The sequence below is a fragment of the Paroedura picta genome, chromosome 7, assembly GCF_049243985.1.
Source record: "Paroedura picta isolate Pp20150507F chromosome 7, Ppicta_v3.0, whole genome shotgun sequence".
Lineage (NCBI taxonomy): Eukaryota > Metazoa > Chordata > Lepidosauria > Squamata > Gekkonidae > Paroedura > Paroedura picta.
Window position 1 is genome coordinate 20,366,165 of NC_135375.1, and position 27,466 is coordinate 20,393,630.

The 27,466-nt window shown below is 45.8% G+C and overlaps 1 protein-coding gene and 1 long non-coding RNA gene across 3 annotated transcripts in view; one reads left to right on the top strand and one right to left on the bottom strand.

Moving 5' to 3' along the window:
- Positions 1-361: 361 nt before the first annotated feature.
- On the bottom strand, positions 362-27,069 carry LOC143842171 (uncharacterized). Its single transcript, XR_013233015.1, has 3 exons — positions 26,932-27,069; positions 1,490-1,759; positions 362-1,350 (listed from the first exon to the last, which is right to left on the bottom strand). It is a non-coding gene; the product is annotated as an uncharacterized LOC143842171 (long non-coding RNA).
- The window catches only part of SLC1A3 (solute carrier family 1 member 3), a 56,753-nt gene continuing 55,347 nt past the window's right edge, over positions 26,061-27,466 (top strand). For both annotated transcript variants that reach the window (XR_013233014.1, XM_077346986.1), the window contains exon 1: positions 26,061-26,257. The gene's annotated coding sequence lies outside the window, so the exon portion shown is untranslated. The remainder of the gene's footprint in view (positions 26,258-27,466) is intronic.

Sequence of the window (27,466 nt, forward strand, 5' to 3'; positions counted from 1 at the left end):
ATCTCTCCAGTAGAGACCTAAAGCAGGTTACAATGTCATATTATGTTTAATTATCAAAGCAACAGTCCTGTAAGGTAGATAAGTCAGAGAAGAGGGGTGGTGACTCACCTAACATCACCCAGCAAGCTTCTGTAGCAGACTGGGGATTTGAACCTGAGTCTGCTGGATTCTAGACTGATCGTGTAACCACTGCATAATGATGCTGCTCTAAAAGATTTAGAACAGGGGTAGTCAAACTGCGGCCCTCCAGATGTCCATGGACTACAATTCCCAGAAGCCCCTGCCAGCATTTGCTGGCAGGGGCTTCTGGGAATTGTAGTCCATGGACATCTGGAGGGCCGCAGTTTGACTACCCCTGATTTAGAAGATGTAGGAGCTGGTGAGACAGACAACCTGTGATTTCAAAGGTCCTAAATTCAAATTTCACCTCCTTATTAAATGGATTTGGCTAACCACTTTGGAGATAATATAGCGAACTGGGATTTGGGTTCGGCTTGATTGGGGAAAGCTGAATTTTTCATCTCTAAGGCATTTAAAGGAACCGAACAGGATCTAGGAGACCCAGATTCACTTAGAATCATACATTCATAGAGTTGGAAGGGACCTCCTGGGACATCTAGTCCAACCCCCTGCACTATGCAGGACACTCACATCCCTATCGCTCATCCACTGAAACCTGCCACCCCCGTGAGCCTTCACAGATCTGCCATGGAAGTTAGTTGGGTGTCCACAAGTTACTCTCTTTTCCTCAGCCTTACCTACCTTGCAGAGTAGGGCCTGCAAAAGGGGGCACCTCTGCCAGGCATTTGGCTGAGGATGGCCCCTGAACCTCCCGCCCTGGAATCCATGTATCTGAATCTATTCCATGGACCTGCTTGATTACTATTCGGTTAAACTGTTAGCTTTAGTTACTATTGTTATTGTTATTATTGTTACCATTGTAATATTCTAGTTTATTGGCAAAACTGAATTCAATGCATAATTCTTTACGTTCCATGTAAACCACCCTGAGCCTCAGGGGAGGGGGCATATAAATGTAACAACAAAAAAGCAGAGTATACATACAGCCCAGCAAAGTCTGGCCCTGCCCTCGGGGATAGATGTTTCAGATGTCATTGCTTCATGTAAATGCTTAGTGGTGTTCTGTCGTTTTCTCCCAGGTTCCGGAGCTTCCAGGGATTTGCAGCGCCTTTGGCAATCATCCAGAGCTACGTAGAGCGAACAGCTGTATGATGGGGCTCTGTGCTTACTATGGAATTTCCTCGTGGCAAATCAAGATGTGTTCAGTCATGAAACCCCTGTAGGCACTGAGCCAGTAAATCAGATTGCCTGGAGATACGGATGAAGCAGCTACAAAAGGAAGAATGAAAAAGAACAGAAAATTTGACACGATAAATTCATGACCGTGTTCCAATTTCTGTTGCAACAGGCAGAGGCAAAGGGCATAATGGCTTTCTCCTCCCACCCCCCAAAAAGAAGAGATACGTACATTACCAAATGTTTGTTCCAGGAAAGAACATGCCTTTTCTATGTACTAGTGGTACTGCCTCCAGCAGATCCAATTCTGCACTTCATGCTTGTATTCCTGGTGCAGTGGCTAAGAGCAGCAGGTTTCTAATCTGGAGAGCCAGGTTTGATTCCCCATGCCTCCGTATGCAGCCAGATGGTTAATCCTGGGCTCGTCACAGTCCTGTTAGAGCTGTTCTCACAGAGCAGTCTCTCTCAGAGCTCTCTCAGCATCACCTGCCTCACAGGATGTCTGTTACGGTGAGAGGAAGGGAAGGTGATTGTGAACTGCTTTGAGATTCATTCAGGTAGTGAAGAACAGGGTATAAAAACCAACTTTTCTTTTCCTAGATTTCTACCAATGGAAGTAAGGAACAATACCCACCCAGCAGCAGATCTCTGATTCCCTTTTGGAGGGACAATTCCTCGGGAACAGCACCTTTGGATTGCAGTAGGAAATGGAGTAATGATGGGGATACAGTCTCCCAAGGAAACAGATTTGTACCTTCGAGGTACTGGGATCTCGGCCTCTTGTTAGATAAACAGGTGGTAACAGTGACCAGGAGTGTCTTTTACCACTTTCAACTGGTGCAGCTTTTCATGGGTGCCTGCCCAGGTACTATCTAGATTAGATTACTGCAATGTGGTCTACATAGGGCTGCCCTTGCATACTGTCCAAAGCATACAATTAGTACAGAATGCTGCAGCCAGAATGTGGCCTGGAGCGGGTTGCAGGGACCACATTGTTCCAGTCTTGTTCCATCTGCAGTGGCTCCCACTTTGATCCCCGCCCCAATACAGAGCCCGCTATTGACCATTAGAATCATAGAATCATAGAGTTGGAAGGGGCCATACAGGCCATCTAGTCCAACCCCCTGCTCAACGCAGGATCAGCCCAAAGCATCCTAAAGCATCCAAGAAAAGTGTGTATCCAACCTTTGCTTGAAGACTTCCAGTGAGGGGGAGCTCACCACCTCCTTAGGCAGCCTATTCCACTGCTGAACTACTCTGACTGTGAAAAACCTTTTCCTGATATTTAATAGCTGCCAAACTCCATGTGGAGGGCTGGAGTTATTTTGGATTGTCCTGTTCAAGGAACTCAGGGCAATATACACAGGAATGTCCCCGCTGTATTTCCACAACAACCTTGTGAGATTGGTTAGGCTAAGGGTGGGTGAGAACACCCTTTCTTTGCCTGACTAACCTCCCAGGTAGTTTAATTGACTGACAAGCAGAGAGGGCATTCCCATTCCGAACTGCACCTCTCCCCAACCAGGTCTCATGCATAGGCAATCTTTTCGGATAATCACTCGCTTCCAAAAATAAAATGCAGCAGATCAGGCTGCCTTGGCTTTGAACCACCTGGAATGTCTACTATTTTCATGAGAACTTGGGCCCTCCTGTTGCACTTGGTTGGATTCCAGCAGTCCCGACAGCCTGAATAGCCCTCTCAAAGGCTGTACACCCTTTTATGTGTCTTGTTTTGGATGGGAGAGCCGGCTTGGTTTTTTGAAAGCTTCTTTTACTCTTCGCTAATGACAGGAATTGCCCAAAGGGCGATTCTCCTACCAGTCACATAACTAATTTGTTTACTATTGCTATGGTAACAATGTGTGTCATGGCAACTATTAATATACTCACACACACACACACACACAATCTCACTCTGGTTTTCTTTCCCCCTGTCCCTTCTTTCTCTCCCCCATCCCCACACTTTTGCACCAACACATGCCAAGGAAATCTTATACCTGATCAAAAGGAACTGAATTGTTTTGATCTGGGGATGCTGCTTGACATTCTGCTATGCACTATATCAGGGGTAGTCAACCTGTGGTCCTCCAGATGTTCATGGACTACAATTCCCATGAGCCCCTGCCAGCAACTGCTGGCAGGGACTCATGGGAATTGTAGTCCATGAACATCTGGAGGACCACAGGTTGACTACCCCTGCATTATATAATCACCCCTCATAAATCTACATCTCAAAACTCCTAAGAACCTCAAGGGGTCCTACTGGATCGGATCAGGGGTCCATCTAATCCAGTACCCTGCCTCACATAGCAACGAATCATTCCCTCCAGAAAGCCAATGTCAGGGCATAGAGGGTGATGTTACCTCCTGTCTCTGGAATGCAGAGGTTTTGTGTTTCTGAACGTCAAGGTTTCTCTCAGCCACCATGGTTAGTTAGACACGGAAAAGTCCGATCCTCCATGAATCTGTGTAATCCCCTTTTAAAGCTGTTGGTTCCGGTGGCCACCACTACACCCTCTAGCAGCGGATTCCACATTTTAATCAGAGTCCATTGGCAACTTGTGTCTGTGTGCGTAAAGAGCAGTCAAGTTGAAGCTGGCTAATAGTGACTCAAAGCTTTCAAAGCAAGTGGGAAACAGAAGTGGTATGCTTTCATGTTCCTCTGCAGAGACTTCCTTGGTGAGCTCTCTTCCTGCTTAATTTAGACTTATGGTGACCCCCAGCAAGGGGCTCTCAAGGCAAGTGAGAAGCAGAGGTGGCTTGCCCGTGCCAGTTTGGCGTAGTGGCTAGGAGTGCAGACTGGAGTGCGGAATCATGCTGGGTTTGATTCCACACTCCCCCACATGCAACCAGCTGGGTGACCTTGGGCTCGCCACAGCACTGATAAAGCTCTTCTGACCAAGCAGTAATATCAGGGCTCTCTCAGCCTCCCCTCCCTCACAGGCGACCGTAAGCGACTTTGAGCCTCCTTCAGGTAGAGAAAAGGGGCATATAAGAACCAACTCTTCTTCTTCTTGCCTTCCGCTACAGAGCCTTCCTTGGTGGTCTCCCTCCCAAGTACTTAGCTTAGACTTGTGGTGACCCCAGCAAGAGCTTTCAAAGCTTTTGGCATTGCCTTCCTTTGCACAGTCTTCTTTGGTGGTCTCCCTTCCAAGTTCCAAGTCTGTTTAGCCTCTGAGAGCTGACAAGATTGAGCTAGACCTTCCCACTTTCCCTCCCAATGACACCTTAAGGACTAATCAAAATTTCTTTCTGCATTAGTTTTGGTGACTCATAAGAACCATAGGATTCTTGGGGGCTTTCCGCACTCCTTCAAAATTGCACATTGGTTGCCAATTGAAATCGCTACTGATTTGCCGTTATGCACAACGTCGTTGACAATCTGCAACACTCCTGAAACCGATCTGCAAAAAGCGCTTCGTTGTAGCTCTTTCACGGAAATCCCAAAAAGTGGATTCACCCTCCGGAAAGCGCTACACTCCTACTCCTACAATCTGCAACAGAAACGGCAGCTCAAACACCACCTGCCAGCTGGATGGGTCTCTCTGTTGCAACGAATCAACGCAGATTCGTTGCAGCTGGTGTTTTTTTTTTTTAACCTTTCTTAAAGGGAAAGGGGCTGTTTGGGAACATGCTAACGACCGCCCATTGGCTGCTTGAGGGCCAGGGGCGGGACGAGCTTGGCAATAGCGCTTCCTTTCTAGCGATTTCTGCCGAGACCGGAAGCCTGTGGGAAACGATAGAAACACAACTGGATTCCACTACAAAGGCAGGTATGCATAACGACGAATTCCACTATTTAAAATGGCGATTTTTCGTTCAGCAAACAATTTGCTACATGGATCCCGGTGCAGAATGGCCCTAGATTTTGCTGCTCCAGACTAACATGGCTGCCCCCTCCCTCCCTCCCTCCCTCCCTCCCTCCCTCTCTCTCTCTTCCTTTCTTTCTTTCTTTCTTTCTTTCTTTCTTTCTTTCTTTCTTTCTTTCTTTCTTTCTTTCTTTCTTTCTTTCCATCTACTTAAAGATGTGCAAGAGCTAACAGCAAGGAAATATAAATGAGAAGTTCATATAAATGATGACATGGAAGAAACATATAAACATGATAAATATCAGATAAGCATGCTATTATTTTGTTTGCTGTTATTTACAGGAGCAGAATAAATAATTTGGTGTACTTTTAGAAGTCGTTACCTTAACAGTTCTCCTGCTACATTATGTCCCAATATTACAAACATTGGAAAATAACAGCTTCTTTAGATTTATCCTTCCCCACAAATATTAAAAACCTTAAAGAATAATACTTTATTTTGCCTTTTCAACAAAAGGAATAATACATTTGGTTTTCTAGACCCTCCTCAATCTATGGTTGGACGCCAGCATGAGAGAAAGAGAGCATCCTACAGGAATATGAAAATGATCTGCCATCTTGCTAAATGGCAGCTACAGGAACAATGGTTGTTGCTACAACTAATATAATAGTGTATTTGGCTTTATTGACCTCAAAAACATATATTTTGACACCAAGGTGAACAACCTATATGAATTTTAAATATCACAAGAGTCATATCTGACATCTTGGGAAATGTGGGCTACAGGAAAAAATCCCAAAATTTAGCTTAGTAAGAAAATTTGAAAATTTGAAAGCAGCATTGCCCTGAAACACACACAATAAAATTTTCTGTATATTTGGTGGAATCAGGACTACTAGGTAACTTTGCATGAGCTGTTATTTTCCACCTTCCTTTTTCTACCACTAGATGGCTGCTGTAAGGAATTCTGAGTTCCAAGAGAATTGTGACTTGCCCAAGGGTTCATGTGAAAGAGTGGGGAATCAAACATGCATTCACCTATCTTAAAATGCTTCTCGCAACACCTTGGAGGAAAGGCTGGATACAATATTATAAAAACGAGAAAGGTGTGTGTAAACTTTAGAAGATTAGTAGGGAAGAGTTCTTCGAAACAGTAACGATTTCTGACTAGAATACTGTTAGCACAATATGGAAACAAACTATATTACCTAGCGCAGTGGATCCACAAGGTCTGGTTTGTTATGACTATTGGGGAAAATTATAGGGTTTGCAAAAGGTTATGGGAAATTGATCTTATCGAGGAATATAAACCACAGCTCAATTTAAAAAATGGGGAAATGTTTCCATCTCTGTATTTCTGCACGGGTAAGTTCCCTATTGAATTAGAATACCTGAGAATCTAACAAATAAAATAGATTTCCCCGCTCTTCCCCCCCCCCTCCAAGAAAAGAAAGAGGCTCCCTGCTTGGCTCCTCCCCCCCTTCAAGAAAAGAAAGAAAGAGTCTTTGCTTCCCCCCTTCTGAACTACCTTAACCACGTACAGAAGACTTTCCTGTTTCAATGGGGGGGGGGAGAGGAAGACCCGAGTTCAAATCCATCTGAATTCAACAGGATTGACAATGGAATAAACAAAGTAAGTGCAGACTCTGCCCAGGATAGGCACCACAGTGGCCAGATAAATTCCACTCATCTGATTAACCAGCTGAAGATGATGGCTAATGCTGGGCCTGGAGGGGGTGGGAAGGGAAGGGGCCCCGGGTGGGCATGTTCACAGCTGAGCTTCCCAACCATATTCTGCACAATTATACCACTTCTGGGGTCTCTCGAAGCCTGAAGAATGTTTCCAGGATTTCTCAACAGTAAAATGTTGAGAAAGGGTGCTCTAAACTAAGGCTGTTTCAGTCCCATGTTGTTGTTATGTGCGAAGTCGTATCCGACCCATCGCGACCCCATGGACAATGATCCCCCAGGCCTTCCTGTCCTCTACCATTCCCCGGAGTCCATTTAAGTTTGCACCGACTGCTTCAGTGACTCCATCCAGCCACCTCATTCTCTGTCGTCCCCTTCTTCTTTTGTCCTCAATCGCTCCCAGCATTAGGCTCTTCTCCAGGGAGTCCTTCCTTCTCATGAGGTGACATAAATATTTGTTGTTGTTATGTGCGAAGTCGTGTCCGACCCATCGCGACCCCATGGACAATGATCCTCCAGGCCTTCCTGTCCTCTACCATTCCCCGGAGTCCATTTAAGTTTGCACCTACTGCTTCAGTGACTCCATCCAGCCACCTCATTCTCTGTCGTCCCCTTCTTCTTTTGCCCTCGATCGCTCCCAGCATTAGGCTCTTCTCCAGGGAGTCCTTCCTTCTCATGAGGTGGCCAAAGTATTTGAGTTTCATCTTCAGGATCTGGCCTTCTAAAGAGCAGTCAGGGTTGATTCTCCTCTAGGACTGACCGGTTTGTTCGCCTTGCAGTCCAAGGGACTCGCAATAGTCTTCTCCAGCACCAGAGTTCAAAAGCCTCAATTCCTTGACGCTCGGCCTTCCTTATGGTCCAACTCTCGCAGCCCCATAGCCAGGCCTAAAACCAGAATGCAAAGGATCTAAACCAGGGGTGACCAAGCTGTGTTTCTCCAGATACCCATGGACAAAAATTACCACGAGTCTTTGCCAGCACCTACACATCCTGCTTCATGCAGAGCTTGACCTGAACATCCTGTCTCGTTCAGAAAAGGTTGAGGTTGACCAGCAACCATGTGTTCAGTCAACTTTGCTCAAGCATTAAACACTGGAGACAAATTGAGGGTCATTGTATGCACTGTGCATAAAGAAGTTCCCAAGTTCTCGAACCTCAGGTTATGGTTATTGGGAATGACATTTGTCTGCCTCACTTGCTAAGTCACTTCCATTCGAAGCAGGCTTCCTCGAGAGGTGGTGGGTTCTCCTTCTTTGGGAGTTTTTAAGCAGAGGCTGAACAGCCACCACACAGAAAGGCTGATTCTGTGAATTTAGGCAGATTGTGAGTGGGTGGGCAGAAGGAAGGAGAAGAAGAGTTGGTTCTAATATGCTGCTTTTCTCTACCCGAAGGAGTCTCAAAGCGGCTTACAGTCACCTTCCCTTTCCTCTCCCCACAACAGACACCCTGTGGGGTGGGTGAGGCTGAGAGAGCCCTGATATTACTGCTCAGTCGGAACAGCTTTATCAGTGCTGTGGCAAGCCCAAGGTCACCCAGCTGGCTGCATGTAGGGGAACACGGAATTGAACCCAGCTCGTCAGAAGTCCACACTCCTAACCACTACACCAGTGGTTTATATGTCTGAGCTTGGCTCTTGTGGCCCTATCTTGCATGCCTAGGGAAATGCTGATTGCCACATTGGGGTCAGAAGGCAAATTTCCTCCAGACCACATGGGCCAAGAATTCTGGTTTTGGGGGGGCAGGCATCATTTGGGCATGGAATTGGGGTCACTGTGGATGCGCAGGTAATTGTGAATTTCCTGCATTGTGCAGGGGCTTCGACTAGATGACCCTGGAGGCCCCTTCCAACTCAATCATTCTATGAAAGCAGATAGTACTAAGCTAAATGGACAATGGTCTTCTGCAGTATAATGCAGCTTTCAAAATATTTAATACATATTAAATCAATATTTATACAACAGCTTGACAAGGTAGACCAGTCTCTATGTTCCTGGGAGACTGAGAAAACCGTACTTTGCCAAAGGCCAGACTAGTAAGTAGAGAAATGCCTGTGGTGTGATTTGAACAGATTTCCTGTCTCACACCTCACCGCTAAGCTTTAACCAAAAAAAATTAGACATTAAAGGATCTGGCTACAGATTTCCAAAGCTTTTAATCATCGACAGTCTCCTTCTTATTCCCAGCTAATCTGAGAGCTTCACCGGAACCCAGTCCTGGACCGGAAGGACGGCAAATTCCTCATCAAAGTGTTGCTTTAGCTAGGAAACAATAAAGAATTGGGCACCAAATGTCTTCGACCATCCAAAGCCACTGCACATTCATTTCAGGGACACTTGACTCATTTCCATGACTGCAAACAAAGAGGAAGAGAGAAGACAGTTGTATGAGGGCGGAAAAAGATTGGCTTCGACAGAGTGGTCTGGCATAATTGCATCTCTGTAAAAATTAGTGAAGGGTGAACATACCACAATGCAGGGGTTTGGATGCTCTTCTCGACTTATCATTATCTCTGCTCTCAGAGAACTGGGTTGGGGATTATCTTGTAACAATGAGACAGTGGAATCAGTGATCGATGCTAAATGAACATACCTCCTATAGAGAAGATGCCGGAACATGGCAAGGAAAGTCACTGGCCCCAGCTGACCAATCCTAACGACAGTTTCTTTGACTGCACTGCTGCCTTCCTGACCCCTCAGCCTATCAGCAGAGACTCTCAAAGCAACTTATATTCGCTTTCCCTTCCTCTCCCCACAACAGACACCCTGTGAGGGAGGTGAGGCTGGGAGAGCCCTGATATCACTGCTCGGTCAGAACAGCTTTATCAGGGCTGTGGCGAGCCCAAGGTCACCCAGCTGGTTGCATATTGGGGAGCACGGAATCAAACCCGGCTCGCCAAAGTAGAAGTCCACACTCCTAACCACTACATTAAGTTGGTCCTTCCTGGCCTTCCACAGAGGTGACTGACAAATCCAAGAATTTCCTGATAGTTGTTTACTGGCCTGATACATAATTGTGACATCTGTGTGAAGACAGAATCATAGAATCATAAGGGATCTCCATGGTCATCTAATCCAACTCCCTGCAGAATGCAGGAAAAGTCCATAAAAGCCAAGCATTGACATAATCCCCCCTGCTCACCCACCTACAATCTGCCTAAATTCACAGATATACATATATATTCTGCTATATGTGTATGCAGCAGACCCTAAACCACTGGGAGTCTACCTAAACCAAGGGTGGGCAAACTGTGGCCCTCCAGATGTCCATGGGCTACAATTCCCCAGCGTTCGCTGGCAGGGGCTCATGGGAATTGTAGTCTATGGACATCTGGAGGGCCAAAGTTTGTCCACCCCTGGGAGCTTGCCTGTATTTGTTCCCTAGGCAAGCACAAACATACAAATATGTTAAATTCATTTCTTAAATCTTCCTGAGATGTATTCATATACAAGATACCTAGAGTGCACACAAGAAAACACTCTGGACAAATATGAAGGGTGCTCTGAAAACCCTTTTGCTGTTTACACAGCTGTTCTGCAGCTGAATGAGAATGGGGATTGAGTTAGAAAATAAGAATTATAACAGAATTCTTCTTGTTTCTTTTGAGCCCTGCTGTGTTCTGAGCATAGGGGCTGTCAGTGGGAAGTAATTCAAGGGGATTTTGAAGAGCCCTCTTGTGTTAAAAGTGTCGGTCTGGAGCACATAGTTTTGAAGACCATGGCACTGGAAGAGAATCATAAGAGTGTACCGATATCCCACTGTGACCAGTAAATGTTGCCTTCTCTGAAATACTTATATTGAGCAGAATGATAGAAAGAGACTGTTCTTAAGAAACTTGGAAAACCCAGTAAGACGGGAAAAGACGAAGAAGAAAAGAGAAGAGCTGTTTTTTTTATACCCCACTCTTTACTACACAAAGTGGCTTACAATCACCTTCCCTTCCTCTTCCTATAACAGACACCCTGTGAGGTAGGTGGGAGTGAAAGAGCCCTGACAGAACTGCTCTGTGAGAACAGCTCCAACAGAACTGTAACTGGCCCAAGGTCACCCTGTTGGCTGTATGTGGAGGAGTGGGGAATCAAACCCGGTTCTCCAGGTTAAAGGCTGCCACTCTTAACCACTAAACAAAGAATGGAGAAATAAGCACATATCAAAAAGGAAGCCCACAGTTTTTTTTTCTAAAGGAGCTTCAGTCTGTAGGGTGCTTAGTGGATTTTGCTATCAATATTGTTTGTGCTCATGGCGATGCCCTATTTGACCTCTGGACTGAAGAAAGGACCCAGATAGTTGATGTCATCACTCCCAGGTGACCTCACTCATAGGTGTTAGAGACCAGGTAGCTACTTGGTTTACTGAGGGGCTACACATGACGAAAAGGGAAGGGGATTAGCAGATGGAGAACTGGAATAAGACTGGTAAACCATTAATGAAAACTCCACAAGATTCCCTAATATCATTCTCATGGAAACATGTTCCCTTCCTTTATAATTCCCTCCCAAAACCAAATCTGATTCCTGGAGATGAGCTGTAATTCCCACCTGGAAGCTGCCATGTCTGTCACTGGATCTGTTACACACCTACAATAAATTCAGATAACATTTCCATCACATTTGGCAAAGGGAATTTTAACTGTAACCCCCAGGCATGAGATCAGGTGGAATAATGAAAACAAGGCAGGACTTGAAAGCCAACCACTTGGTTAGAATATGGAGGGTGTAGGAAGGCCTGACTCTGTTTGTGGATTCATACATTCAAGAATAGCTCTTGGGAGTGTGTGTGGTGGGGAGCCATCTGATGTCCTTCAGCAGTGCTTGTTCTTCCCTACTCAGGGCCATTTCATTAACTAAGAATGTGAAGTCCGGTTCTAAAGACAAACGACCAATTGCTTTCAGTATGGGGATTTGCCAATATCTGGAACGGAGTGCATCCGGGATGTACTGAAATCATAGGGTTGGATCCAGCCAGCTTTCTTACTCCATCTTGATAAGTTCCCCCTGTTTATTACTGTCCCTGACCCATGTGACTTTGGTCTATGCAGGTCCTATGATCCCCAGCAAAGCATTTTTGGTAGTCAAAGAGAATCCCATCCACCCCTTTTTTCATCAGGGGAAAAGCTGGTTGGATCCAGCCTGTACATCCCTTGCCAACAGATTGCAAGTTTCCAGCTAAAACTGGGTGGTAGAAAGAACTGAATGAAACCCGGGCATTTTCTGGAGCCAGACTTTCATAGAAGACTTATAATGAGGCATGTCTCTCGTTTTCCCATTACACTGGCTTTTAAAAGCTGTTTTCTAAGGTGCCTGTCTCATCTCTCATTGGCTCTTTTCAGTTCTTAGTCCATTAAGCAAACGAGGGGCTATTTCACAGTTACTTCCAAAGGACTGGATGTCGCCATGTCAAGAAGATTTGGCACCTCTTCACTGCCAACAAGGTCTTGTTCCCTTTTCCATACAAAATGTCGTCAGGGTTTCTACTCCTCCCCAAAGTCCACCAGCTTAATCGAGCAAATTCTGCAGAGGTTCAGGTTGAATTGAGCATTCGTCCTTTGTAGCTTGCTGATAAAATCAAAGCAGGAGAATATTATGACAGTTGTCCTTAGCCTAAGAGAAAAAGAAAAGAAATGCTGGAATGGGGTGTGTAGATGCAGATGGAATTAATTAGAGAGGTCGAAATAGGACAGTTTGTAAAGTGGGTGGACAAATGCGGATCCTATTAGATGTATTAGGACAGGTCCATCAAGAGGTGACGACCATAAATACTTCAATGAACCCTTCATGTTTAATGTCTGGGGGCAAATAACAGGGCGGCACTATCAAGATCACTGAGGGAAACAAAATATGGGACTAGATGTATGTTTATTTCCTATTTTCATACTGTACTGCGGCTAGGTGAGATATTTGGCGATGTGCAATACAGAAATACAAACATTTCCTAAAAACAGAAGAGGTGGAGGAAGAGGAGAAAAAGAAGAAGAAGAAGAAGAAGAAGAAGAAGAAGAAGAAGAAGAAGAAGAAGGAAGAAGAAGAAGAAGAAGAAGAAGAAGAAGAAGAAGAAGAAGAAGAGTTGGTTCTTATATGTTGCTTTTCTCTACTCGAAGGAGTCTCAAAGTGGCTTACAATCACGAGAGGATTGGGAAGGTGAATCTAAACTGCTTTGAGCCTCTTTCGGGTAGAGAAAAGCGGCATATAAGAACCAACTCTTCTTCTTCTTCTTCTTCTTCTTCTTCTTCTTCTTCTTTTGTGAGCCACCTCATGCCGGTCTTTGATACACCTCAGGATGAGAACACGTTTCTCTCGTTTAAAACATTTGCATTAAGCATAATACATCAAACCAATGACACATAGGAGAGATTCTGGAATTGTCAGTTCACTTGTCGGCAAGGGGAACATCTACATCTATAATCTTGTTATAACCATGTTATAGAATACACACAGATTAAATGTTATATAGCAATGGCCAAGATTCGTGGGGAGATAGCCATCAGGTGAGCTGCTTGCCCTTCATTTTGGTCCATACCTATCTGGGAGTTCAACACACTGATGATGAGTTTGCTCTTTAAAGGAAGCAGTTTTGAATTAGAGACAAGAAGGAAACAAGCTAGATACAATGGTTGACCTCAGTAGAAGGATGCTGAGGAGTCCTCCAGTATTTCCATATACCAGAAGGATTGATAAGCAGCCTGGAATTTGCTAAGAATACAAAGTTCAGAGAAATTCCAAAAGGATCAGAGACAGCAAATAGGGGAGGGTTAAGTTACGTAGAAAGGAAGGAAAGAACTGTGTCAGGAAGATTTGGCAAATCTAGGTCTTCCCAGCCTAGAATTTAGGATTACTAGGGGACTGGACTGAAACTCAAATACTTTGGCCACCTCATGAGAAGGAAGGACTCCCTGGAGAAGAGCCTAATGCTGGGAGCGACTGAGGGTAAAAGAAGAAGGGGATGACAGAGAATGAGGTGGCTGGATGGAGTCACTGAAGCAGTCAATGTGAGCTTAAATGGACTCCGGGGAATGGTAGAGGACAGGAAGGCCTGGAGGATCATTGTCCATGGGGCCGCAATGGGACAGACACGACATCGCACCTAACACCAACAGCAGGGGATTGGACTAGAGACATATCTGGGACTCCCATTCACTGAGATGCATCTATATTGGCTGTCTCTATGTACTGCTATCTATATACTATTAGCCACCTGTCGCTGCAATTTGTGGATAGATAAACCTGCAAACTGGGACCATATGAAGGCTAGATAGATCTTTCTGCACACTTGGGGGGGGGGGACTCACCAAGTGTGCACAAAAATCCAAAATCAAATTTTAAAGGGGGGTTTAAATCACCCCCAAATAGAGTTGCATCTCTGCACATGCGCATAGAATGTGCTTAGGCAGTTCCTGCACTTCAGCAGTGGCTGCTTCTAGCCATAGCTTCAGGCCACGACTGCTGCAGGCCAGGAGGCAGTGAAAGCCAGCAGTCACTGCAGGTCAGAGTGAGACAAAGGAGAATGCCAGCATCTGCAGAAGGATACTGGCCATTGCTCCAGGTCCAGGCTCAGCATCAGTAGATGCTGGCATCCCATGCAGTCAGGGCAAGGCACCATTTAGCCCCCAGAGTAGTACCTGCAGATGTCACCAACCCCTACATACCTGTGCATGGCAGTGGACACTGGAGGTTGCAGCAGGCCCGGGCATAGCAGAAGAGGATTTTGGTAAGTGGTGGGGCCTGACACTCTGCTAGGCTCAGTGTTGGGGGTAGGAGAGTAGTCCCCCTCCACAAGTCTCCCAGTCCCTCCACCAACCCCAAAGCAGGGAATCAGCAGTGATGGGGGAAATGATTTGCAGATTCCTCCCATGAATATTTCAAGTTCCCCTTTGTCTATATATTATTAGCCACATGCAGCAGCAATCTGCAGATAGCTAAATCCGTGGGTCTGTCCCACGTGGATGTTAAAGAAAATTTTTTTTGTGCACAGGAGTACAGAAAAATCTGATTTGTTTTTGAAAAATACTTGGGACAGTCCAATCTCCCCCCTCCCCAAAGGCAGCACCCCCCCCCCCACTCACACACACACACACACACAGGTCCAGCACTGGTGAGAACCAGTCTGGTGTAGTGGTTTGGAGTGCGGACTTCTAATCTGGCATGCCGTGTTCGATTCTGCACTCCCCCACATGCAGCCAGCTCGGTGACCCTTGGGCTCGCCACAGCACTGATAAAACTGTTCTGACCGGGCAGTGATATCAGGGCTCTCTCAGCCTCACCCACCCCACAGGGTGTCTGTTGTGGGGAGAGGAATGGGAAGGCGACTGTAGGCCGCTTTGAGCCTCCTTCGGGTAGGGAAAAGTGGCATATAAGAACCAACTCTTCATCTTCTTCTTCTTCTTCATCTTCTTCTTCTTGAAGGAGGAGGCCATCAGCCCTGCTGAGCCCAGCCATGGTAGAGAACATTGAGTTCGATACTTGAGATTGTTGGGTATGTAGACAGCATGCTCAAGATCTACAGCATGTAAACAAAGGATCCAAATCCAGCCAATGAGTAACCTGTATCAGGAGGCTATAGGGACATTCTTATAGACCAATCAGATGGCCCCGTTAATCAGAACTCTTGGTCGGCCAACTCAATGTGTATATAAGTTGGGCTGCTGTGTTAGTTGTTTGGTGTTCTAGTTGGAATTGGGGTTGAATAAAGAGCTGATTGTTTCTGAGGAAATTGCATCTGTGTCTTGCTGAACCCTCATACTTAACAACGGTGGCCACTTCCCCATCTCTCCCCCAGCTGTACAGAGGAAAAAGCAGGGTACTGGCAACAGTGGAGAGAGAGACTTTCCAATCCCCCTTCCTGCACGAGTATTGTAGGTTGCATTTGTTATTCATGAATAAAAATGTTTGAGCCTCTACCAGGATCAGTCTGTCCTTAGACTTAAGCCAGAAACTTAGTGTTACATTTGTGGGTTCAAGGAAGCCAGGACCACTGGGAGTTCAATCAACTCTTTCAGTTGATCTCAGCATGGTGGTACAAGAGGCAAAACTGAACTGAGAAACCACGCAAAACCCCCAACTTCTATACAATTGTGAACAATAGATCTTCCTTACCAGTGTGCGTTATTGGTCAGTTTTGGTTTAAATTGACTGCATCTCAAGATGGGGATCTAGCAGTGCATTGGTCAATTACATGGTCTGCTCTGATCCCACCTTGGTCCTCTAAGGCTGGTCCTCCATAAAATCGTTAACAGAACCACATACATAACACCTAGGGTAGACCCTTTCCTCTGTACAATATGACCTTCCCATCCATCATATTTACAGTCAAATGACAGCACTAATATTGTATGTTGTTTTGTAATTGTTCTGCCATTAAAGAACTAGCTATATAAAAATATGGGATGGATCCTACAAACTTTCCCCCCTTGATCTCTCACCCCCCCCCCAACTCCCCTCCTGACAGCAGTTCTTGTCCTGGATTCTGTCCATGTGTGTTTCACAACCCCCAGCATAACCTTTTCTGTGGTCAAAAGGGGACCCATCGTTCTCCCATTAGAAAAGCTGGGAGGATCTAACCTGTAATACACCGGGTCCCAGGGGGAAGGTGCAGAGTGGAAAATTGAATGAGGAGAAAATCTTGTAAATTCTCTCTATGCAAACGCTGTTTGCCTGTTTGCTACAGATGTCATCAAGGCAGAGAGTGGTACTTTACAGGAAAGAACCACCGAATCATAATGGCTCAAATAGTCTCAGTCTCTCTAGCTGGGTCATATGCGTATGCATAGTTCATGTATGTCATGAAGGCGGCTTTCTGCTCTTCTGTTTCCTAAACCTGAAGCTGTGTTTTCCCTTGCTAAACATTTGCATATTTTCTCAGAGCCCATTTCTTTCTCACAATAGACAATATCCAACCTTCCTGCCAAAGAAATGTCCGAAAGCTAAAAAGCGGTAGCTATAACAGGCGTTATTACAAAAGCCACTTTGAGTTGCAAGCATTTTTTATTTTAGCATCATTACTACAAAAGATGTGTACGTATCTCCATTGCTGTGATCAATGATCCTATAACCATAAATATACAATTTTTTGAAAAAAAAGTTATGTTCACAGGCTCAGCATGAACAAACATTGTGAATGATGTTTAATATTCATGGCTCGTGCTTTCCATTTGCTCCTGAAACAGCCAACTGGAATTCATTAAGCATCTGGCTTTATAAACATTCACACCATTTACCTAGATTGGTGAAGATAAAATAAGACAGTTGGGAGTGGTGGGGTGGGAAAACAAGGCCAGCATCATGGGGGCAATCGAGGACTCAGGCCAAACTCTTTAGCCGTCAACTGGGTCTGTAGCTGAGAAAACAGAATTGTCTAGCTTGGTGATCTGGCAATATGACTTTATAGTTCAGAAGCTGTTATCATTTTGTATGCTCTTTTCATGGCATGGTAGTGTCACTGCTCCTACTTTCTCAGGCTCCATAGGTTAGAACAGTGGTCCCCAACCTTTTTATCACCAGGGACCAGTCAATGCTTGACAATTTTACTGAGGCCTGGGGGGGGGTAGTCTTTTGCCGAAGGATGTCGCCACCGCCTGAGCCCCTGCTCCATTTGCTTTCCTGCCGGCGCCCCTGACTTCCCGCCGCCCACTGGGGGGGGCGCTGTCAGCAGCAGCTGTGCAGTGACACGCTGAGGGGGAGCCCCAGCCATGGCGGCCGCCGGAGAGCACCAAAGGGGAGCCGGGCGGCAGAGTGACAGGGCAGCCCCTGAGGCAGCAGCTGGGGAGGAGGACGAGGAGCCGCGGACCGGTACCGGTCCCCGGACCGGGGGTTGAGGACCACTGGGTTAGAGGCTTGCCACCCCTCAAGCTCCTCCTGGCCATCCCTCCAGGCTTCCAAATCCTGACTCCTATGCATAAGATATTCTTCATCATAGGTCTTCTTGGTATCTCCCAATTCTTCTGAGTCCTTTATGCTTCTTTGGGGCAATCTAAAGATTATTATTATTATTATTATTATTATTATATTTATATTTATATTTATATTTATACCCCGCCTCCCCCCGAAGGCTCGAGGCGGCTTACATAACCCCGTCCCCTAAAACCATAAAATGACAATAAAGTCCGATAATTTACAGTAATGGCAACAGCAATGGCGTAATCTACTCATTTGCTCTCCGCATCCTCAACTACAGGAGGGGGGTGACACTCTCTACCGCCAGTTTGTGAGGGGGGGGGGCTGATCTTCTTTCCGCCCAGCCTCAGTTATAAGCCTGGCGGAAGAGCTCCGTCTTACAGGCCCTGCGGAATGCTGGTAATTCCCGCAGGGCCCTCAGCTCTTCTGGGAGCTCATTCCACCAGGTTGGGGCCAGGACCAAAAAGGCCCTGGCCCTGGTCGAGGCCAGGCGGGCTTCCTTGGGGCCGGGAACGACCAGTAGGTTAGCCCCCGCAGAGCGTAAAGCCCTGCGGGGGATATAGGGCAAAAGGCGGTCCCTCATATTCTTGTCTTGTGGCTCACATGAAATTTCTCCTGCTCCCTGGACATTCCCTGACTGGCTCCAGAACTCACTTCTCCCTTATATAGGAACTCTTTTGTCTATCACCTATTTCTCTTACAGTATTTATTTATTATATTTATATACCTCTGTCTCTTTCGGCTCAGGGCAGTTGACATTATAATGTACAATACAATGAACATTTAAATTGGCCCTCTTCTGTGGATTAGCATATGCCTTCCAAGTTAAGGAATAGTCCAGAGATGCTTTTGTTAACTGTAGCTGCCCATTGTTTTGGTCAATATCCTATTCTTTCTCCTGTCATTATTTAAAACATTTCCCTAGCACCTTTGGGTGTGATCTGTTATCCTGATTTTTAAATTTGGCCTCATTTGAAGTTGCCTTCTACTGAATCAGATTCTTGGTTTATCAAAGTGAGTGAGTATTGTCTACTTAGACCAGTAGCAGCTCCCTAGGGTCTCAAGCAGAGGTCATTAATATCACCTAACTGCCAATGAATGATATTGGGACAATCTTTCCTCATTTATCCTTTCCATACAAAGAGCCAGAAGCAATGAATATTGAAAGTCAACTGGTCATGCTATAAACAATTGTTTTGTTGATGTCATATAAAATATTGTGTTGCCCAGCATCCATTTGGTTTATGGGCCAGTAGGTTGTCAGAATGGTCATCTGTCCTTTCCCCAAAATTGCCTTTTTGGAAGACTGGGAAGGGGGTTACCCTGTAAATGAGCAGTTGTCTTTCATATGTAGCAGGTAATCTCATCTGTATTTATTTATTTATTTATTTATTTATTTATTTATTTATCATACTTCTATACCGCCCTCCCCGGAGGCTCAGGGCGGTTTATGGGCCAGTAGCAAATGATCTTTCCTTGGCACAACATTTCTGAGGTTAGGTGGTCCCAAACCATTACTTTTCATTATTTCAGACTTAGTGGTCATCTTGTGTTGACTGATGAGTTAGCAGAGGGTAACTCAAAAATGAAGCAGAACAGGGATACCAGTCCAGAGGTTTAAGGCAAAAAATGGATTTTATAATAGCCAGGTGTTCAAAACTCATTTCTTTGTAAAACATGTGGTGGTGAAGACAGTTGGCCTCCCTTTCAGGTAGGAGAGGCAAGATCAAACCTACATGGAGAGGATATTCAGTTGGGAATGGGGATTACAACGGAACCTCCTCAAGATTTCCTTACACATGGAAATACATCAGCGAGTACTTTCAAAGACCCTTCGTCAACATCCAAACTGACCTTTGAACTATTATTGCATTGAGTTAATGAGTCTACTCCTTCATTTTTTTTTTAAAAAGGTGTGAGAAGTCAAAGTTATCCATTATTCACCTGAGGTGAGGCTTTCTTCCACCCTTCAGTTGGGTTTATATTTCACCAGGCCTTGTAGTAAGCAGTTATAAAATATTAACCTTTCTCACCTCAAACAAGTCTCTCCCCAAAATTGACAGAAATAGGCGGGAGAAGAAAAGGGCAAAGGATCACATGATACTTTTTCCAGTCATAAATGCCCTAATAAAGTCATGCTGAGTTTAGCTATTTCATGCAGACACAAAAATTACCTCAGTCGCCTCATTGGTCAGTGAAAATTAACTATTTTTGTCAAACAAAGAAACAAACAAGGGGAATTCCCAATCAGTTCCCTGCCTCTGAAGTCACCACTAAAGCCAAACTTCAGATTGGCGTTCTTTTTTGCTTCATTTCTTTTGACTAGCCTTCAGATGGTATAACTGAGCATCAGTTAAAGCACGGCCTGTAACCTTTGCACAGTGGCACAATTGCAAAAGGATATCAGCAACCTGCTTCACCCTTCTTCAGTCACAGATTAAGGCTTAACCAGTAAATGATTTTGGTGCCAGAATCCTTTTTACAATCCTCTCCTTGATGGCGTCTTCCGGTGGCCAAAGGCTTTTCTGGGAAAAGTCATTTAAGATTGTGATAATGAGTTCGGCAGCCAAAATAAGCAAGTGGAAATCAGAGTTTCTTGTGAGCATAGTAGGAGTTGTGAAGATATTGCCAAGTAGCTTTTGGTGGCATAAACCCCAAGAGACCCTATATGATTACAGCTTCCTCTGAAAAGAACTGTTTTTTAAAAAAAGGAACCAGTCTTCAGCTTGTTTTTTTTTTAATCGAAAGGCCTATAACCCTGTATTAAGAGACATTCCAGCTGTGAAAGAAAAGAACTGCTTTTTATGCTCCACTTTTCTCTACCTTAAGGAGCCTCAAAGTGTCTTGCAATCACCTTCCCTTCCTCTCCCCACAATGGGCACCTTGTGAGGGGATGGAGCTGAGAGGGTTCTGGAAGAACAGGAACTGGCCCAAAGATGCCCAGCCGACTTCATGTGGAGGAGGAGTGAGGAAGCAAATCCAGGTCTCCAGATTAGAGTCTGTTGCTCTTAATCATCACACCACACTGTTGTGGGACCCAATCCAGAAACTCGGCAGAGTCCATGCACTGAAGATTTCCTTCATAGTGCAAAAGGTAGTCAGTGCTCCTAGCTATGAAAATCCTTTTTTAGGAGGACGGAGTATGGAATCACCTGTTGCCCACAGACAGACCTAAACATGCTTTAAGCCAGGGGTAGTCAAACTGCGACCCTCCAGATGTCATAGAATCATAGAATCATAGAGTTGGAAGGGGCCATACAGGCCATCTAGTCCAACCCCCTGCTCAACGCAGGATCAGCCCAAAGCATCCTAAAGCATCCAAGAAAAGTGTGTATCCAACCTTTGCTTGAAGACTGCCAGTGAGGGGGAGCTCACCACCTCCTTAGGCAGCCTATTCCACTGCTGAACTACTCTGACTGTGAAATTTTTTTTCCTGATATCTAGCCTATATCGTTGTACTTGTAGTTTAAACCCATTACTGCTCGTCCTTTCCTCTGCAGCCAACAGAAACAGCATCCTGCCCTCCTCCAAGTGACAAGTGTCCATTGACTACAATTCCCATGAGCCCCTGCCAGCATTCACAGGGGCTCGTGGGAATTGTAGTCCATGGACATCTGGAGGGCCTCAGTTTGACTACCCCTGTTAAGCAGCCTGGTGCTTTACTTTCCCTGCATGTTCAAGCTCTGCCAACAATATCATCCATATGTACCCCAGCATGGTGTAGTGGTTAAGAGCTTCTAATCTGGTGAGCCAGGCTTGATTCCCGCAAGCCTGAGCAGGCCCATCCTGTCGCAGCATGTATTACTTAAAACTTACATATTGGTTCAGCATTCAGAAAAGAAACACCTGTTTGTGAGGAACAGCTGGAATGCCTCAACATTTAAAATCTCTCTGCTTATAGCTAACACCTGGATGAATATAACATCAGGGATAAAAATTTCAGGTGGCTACCTACATTACCATTTCCCCCCCATGATAATATGCTTCTAATTGCCACTGTAACTTTTTTTAAATGTGCACCCTCTTTTTTATTTTTTCGTAAACACAAGAATTAGGCAAAACCCTCTGGAAATCACAATTATATCTTCTGGCTGAATCTTTCTGATGGTAGGAATTTCTGTCGGTTTCTCAAAGCCTGATGGAGACACACTTGCTTTAAGAGTCTCGGATTGGAGCTGTTAGTCTTTTCTTTAGCTACACCCCATCAGTGTGAAATTTAGGGGACTATCCAGCCTTGACTCAGCCTTCCATCCTCCCGAGGTCGGTAAAAACTCAGCTTGCTGGGGGGTAAACAGTAATGACCGGGGAAGGCACTGGCAAACCACCCCGTATTGAGTCTGCCATGAAAACGCTAGAGGGCGTCACCCCAAGGCTCAGACATGACCTGGTGCTTGCATAGGGGATACCTTTACCTTACCTTTACCTTTTACCAGCCTTGTGAACTTATTTAATGTTAACGTGTGCTTAGGATCAGGCCAGTAAAAGTACTCTGACTCAATCACATATCATAAACATTATTTGTTTACTCTGTCTTTTTAAAAAATCTAGGTTGTCTTTCACATAATATAGTCTTCAAGACACCTTATAACACCAATTTGCAACTGTATTGCAAGACGATTTTAGAAAACTGAAGGCAATTACCTTGCAAGAGTACAACAGATACGGCAGACGAATTTAGCCAAAAGCCTGTTAATCAAAAGATACTTGGGGGGAAAAGTAGGTTTTCATTAGGAATGTGAAGAAGAAAATAAACCAGGTTCTGGACAAATCAATTTGTGGACTATATTGATATCCCGACCTGGATAGCCCAGGATCGCCCATCTTGCAAGCTAAGCAGGGTTGGCCTTGGTCTATATTTGGATGGGAAACCTCCAGAAATACCAGGATCACCATGCATCGGCAGGCAACAACAAACACCCTGTAAATCTCTCTTGCCTCGAAAACCCTTCAGGATCACCATAAGTCAGCTGTGACTCGAAGGCAAATAAATGTTAACGTCTGTGCCTGAATATATTGCATGCAGTTCAGTGTTAATGTCTGACATTTTTGTTAAACCCGAAGAAGCCTCAATAGGCTCCTTCATCTGAATGGGAGGAAGTGCAACCCGGGAGAGAATGCTGCTTAACCTTCTCCCTTTGATAATTTTCCACCTCAAATCACCCCTTCAGCTATTTGTACATTCATGGGAGGGAAGAGGAGGGCAGCCCTTATCAGCCTTCCATCTGCAGTTGTAGTGTCTGAGGATGCTTTTCAGTTAACCCCTGAATACACACACACAAACACACACACACATTGAGGAAAGTGATGCAGAGCTCTGCGAATGTTGGCTTTTGATGTATCTGAAGATGTGGGCATGCACATGAAAGTTTATACCTAGAATCAAATGTTGTTGAACTTAAAAGTGCATCTGAGCTCCAATTTTGTATAGCTCCATGTGGTATGACACTGGGGCCTTTGTGTGTCTAAAGTTGGCTTTTTCAACCAGGATTTCGTGAAACCCCAGGGTGGGAGTTAATTTTTATATAGTTTTTTTTTAAATTGTTAAACATTTATCAGGTGATAAGACCAGGAGCCCGTTTGGTGTAGTGGTTAGGAGCGCCAAGTTCTAATCTGGCAAACTGGGTTTTATTCCCCGCTCCTCCACATGCAGCCAGCTGGGTGACCTTGGGCTCACCACAGCCCTGATAGAGCTGTTCTGACCGAGCAGTGATATCAGGGCTCTCTCAGCCTCACCCACCTCACAGGGTGTCTGTTGTGGGGAGAGGAATGGGAAGGCGAATGGAAGCCACTTTGCGACTCCTTTGGGTAGGGAAAAGTGGCAGATAAGAACCAACTCTTCTTCATATGGTCATGTTGCCCCCCCCCCAAAAAAATAGCCAATGATGGGCCTGGGGTGGGTGGGGAAGGGAGGGGCCCTGGGTGGGCATGTGCCCAGCTATGCTTACGAATCATATTCTGCATGATCGCACCACTTCTGGGGTTTCTCCAAGCCTGAAGAATGTTGAGAAAGGCTGGTCTAACGGAGTTCTGATTTCAACTTGGGCCTGATGAAAGACCGACAAGAAAGCTGAGGAAGTGTACAATCCTACCCTGCCACAAATTTTGCCAGTCTTTAAGGTGCTAGTGGACTTTTGCTGTGTCCTCCCAGTACAGACAGACCAACACGGCTATCCATCTTGGCCCGAAACTCTTGCTGGTCTCCAAGTTGCTACTGGACTCAGACCTATCTGTTGACCTGCATAACTACCCTCTGGGGCGGATTGCTGTATCTTGCATGGAAGGGGCCATTCTGAGCACAGAAATGACAGCATGTATGTCTCACTCTTCACTGCTGGGCCCCAGACTGCTGGTTTTCAGAGGTGCAGTTGCAAGAGTAAAATTCATCTTCCTCTGCTAGTTAACCTCTCAAAATCATGGAGGCAGGGGTGGGGGGAAATGAGTAACAGTGATGTCACAAGCACCAGCCAATAGTACCTTGGAGAAACCAGTGGTGGAAAGAGCCAACCAGCTGCATCTGACGTTGTTGTTGTTGTTAGTTGCGAGGTCGTGTCCGACCGATCGCAACCCTATGGACAATGATCCTCCAGGCCTTCCTGTTCTCTACCATTCCCCGGATTCCATTTAGGTTTGCACCGACTGCTTCAGTGACTCCATCCAGCCACCTCATTCTCTGTCGTCCCCTTCTTCTTTTGCCCTCAGTCGCTTATGGTGATTACGCATTATGCATCTGATGTATGGTGACCCAATAGGTTTTCAAGACAAGAGAGGAGCAAAGGTGACTTGACATTGCCTGCTTCTGCAGAAAGACCTTGGACTCTCTTCATGGCCTCCCATCCATCCAAGTGCTAACCAGGGCTGATCCTTCTTGGTTTCTGAGAACTGATGAGATCAGGCTGGCTTGGGAAAACATTAAGGAAGAAACCTTGCTTGCCTTTGTGTGAGAAGACTTCACCATTCACCAGCAGTTGACTTGGATGGCCGCTTTCCCCCAGAAGGGAAGTGCTTGGTGAGTCGCATCGTCTGAGAAGTCCAGCAAGCCCTCCTTAGCCCTTGTCCGGAAACCACCGCACCTGGAAGGGCCCTGAGCAAACATTTCAACGCAGGGCGTGCCGTTTTTCCCCCGTCCTTGTCTTTACAGATGTGTGTAAAGATATTTCTTATTTCAGGCCAGGGAGAAAGCAGAAATCAGGTCATTCCATAAAAACAAGTGGAAGAAAGGGAAAAAATTGAAAAAATATTAGCATCCCTAATGCTGTTGAATTTTAACTGCTCTGAATCCTTCTGTGCAATTCAAGGCAGGCGTCTTTGCGTTGGAGACAAAGAAAATTGCCAAGACCACCTTGACCTTTTTGAAATCATGGAGGCTGGGGGGATGAGTAACAGTGATGTAACAAGCACTGGCCAATAGTACCTTGGAGAAACCAGTGGTAGAAAAAGCATTGACATACTGATGCTCCATGCTTGCTGGGGAAGGGGATAATTTGTATTTGATTTGATTTTTTGGGGGGGGGGAACATGCTTTTCTTTGGTCACCACGAAGCGGCCTCCCAAGGCCTCGTTCAATCGCTTCGAACGTGTTCAGCATCCAAACGCAGCCTCCGGGGAGAGAAACACAAGCGTTGCGGTTCTCAAGGGATGCGGATTTACAAACGACAACCAAAAAAAGAGAGGGGGGGCGCTTGGGCCCCGCCCCTCCAAACCCGCCCCTAACTTCTGCTGCGCTGGAAGTTCAAGCTGGAGCCGAATTTCCTCGGCAGGAGGACTTGTAAACCCCAGCCCTGGGAACAAGCCCCGTCTTGCATCCGGCGGGGCTACGGAATCCTCCCTGATCACGTTTGCTGGCTTCTGGAGGAGGCGCCAGTTCCCCTCTGCAGGCGCGGCAGGCAAGCCGGCCGCCCTCCGAAAGATCCCCCCTCCCCAAAAGGGCTGTGTTGGAAGATCCCCCCCCCCTTTCCCACCCCAATCACAGCTTTCCAAAGAAAAAAAACCCATAAAGCGAGCAAGCAAGTTCGAATGAAGGAAAAATCCCCTAAAGTGAGAGTGTCGTTCTCTTATCATGACGTTTGGGGGACAGAATTCTCAGGCGGAGGGATCAAAAGGAAGGAGGGAAGGAGGGAAGGAGGGAGGGAGGGAGGGGGAGAAAGCGCGAGCGCCTTTTCGGCCCTTCCGAGGTCCAGATTTTGCATTTATAATGAAGCTGAACTGACAAAGCGTGAAAGCGGTCTAAAGGGGAAAACAAAAGGCGGCAATTCCGCTTCCAGGGTGCCAAGACTCATCAATATGCCTGAAGCGCCGCCGCTTCCAGCGCTGCCCGCCACACACATACACACAACACACACACACTTTCTCCCCCACCGCTCTCTTCTGTTTTGATTTTTTTTCCCCTCCTCTCCTGAAGTCCAGGCTCCTCCCCTTTTCTTAAGTTGCTCCGGTTTGTAAGTTGCAGTCTGCAAAACTCGTGCCCCTGCTCAGCTTTCCCTTTCTCTGCCCAGCTGGGTTTTTCTAGGGTCACCCCCCCCCCCTACCACTGCTTCTCTTCTCGCCTGGGTATCTGCTGGGCATCTCGCCGCTGGAGACTTCGCGGCTCGCCTTGGCTCGGAGCGTCCCAGTTTGAAAAGGTGAGTCCCTTCTGGATTTGCAATCGCGCCTCTGGTTTCCTCTCCACCGTGGGTTTCCCCCCGCAGCTCAGGGGGTCGCAGGCACAGCTGGATGTTCCCTCCGTTGTCCTCCCTCCCCGCCTTTTAATCTTAAATGGTTATGGCAGGTAGGTGGGGAGTCGCCTTGAATACTCTTTCCAGCAGGACAAGCAAACAGAATCGGTCTCTAACTGGGCTTAAGCGGAGCACATTCACAGCTTGGCAGAGTGGTGAAGCGCAGCATCCTCGAATCTGGAGAGCTGGGTTTGATTCCCCACTCCTCCCCATGCTGCCAGCTGGGTGACCTTGGGCTAGTCACAGTCCTGTTACAGCAATTCTTGCAGAGCAGTTCAATTAGAGCTCTCTCAGCCCCCACCTACCTTGCAAGAACGTCTGTTGTGGGGAAATAAAACCAGAGTCCAGTAGCAAAAAGTAAAAAAAAAAAAAGTTGGAAAGGAAGGGGAGGTGATTGTAAGATGCTTTGAGACTTTTCAGGTAGTGAAAAGCAGGGCATAAAAACCAATTCACCTTCTCCAAATCCACCCAGATAGTTAAGTTCTATGAACTGTGCAATTTTTTTTTCTGTGTTCTACAAATGACAGCGAGATGTTCAATAATTGGTGAACTGCTTAGTTGTAAAGAGATTGAAACCTTACCTTTGCCGTCTCGAAACGGGTCGGAAGATACTGCGGGGAATGTAATTATGCTGTTCTGATATGAGGTCTGATTTTTGCGGAGCGTCCGCTGGGCTTTCTCAGCAGGAGGCTAGAAGCACAAGCGACGTTGAATGGCACCGTCCAATTGGCCAGAGTAAGAATAGGAAGCAATTGAGCTTAAATGAAAGCAGGATGGATTTCAATTGAGATTTTTAAAAACAGTAATAAAATGGTTGGAATCACGTGGTTAAAGCACCGGCTCTGGGCTTTGGTTTGGCTTCAAAGTAAACATGACTTTGGAACTGAATGTATAAGAAGGAAGCGGTGTTAACCTCATCGGTGATTTAAGATTTAACTGGCAATCTCTGCGTTGCTACGCTGAGAACAGGACGTCTCAAGGCAGAGGAGTAGTGAATGTAAATAATAGTAATAGTAATAAAATAACGGCTCCTCTTGCAGAAATAGATGAAAACTTTAGATGCCCTTGTTTTATTTAATTATTTATTTATTTAATGGTTGGATTTATATACCACCG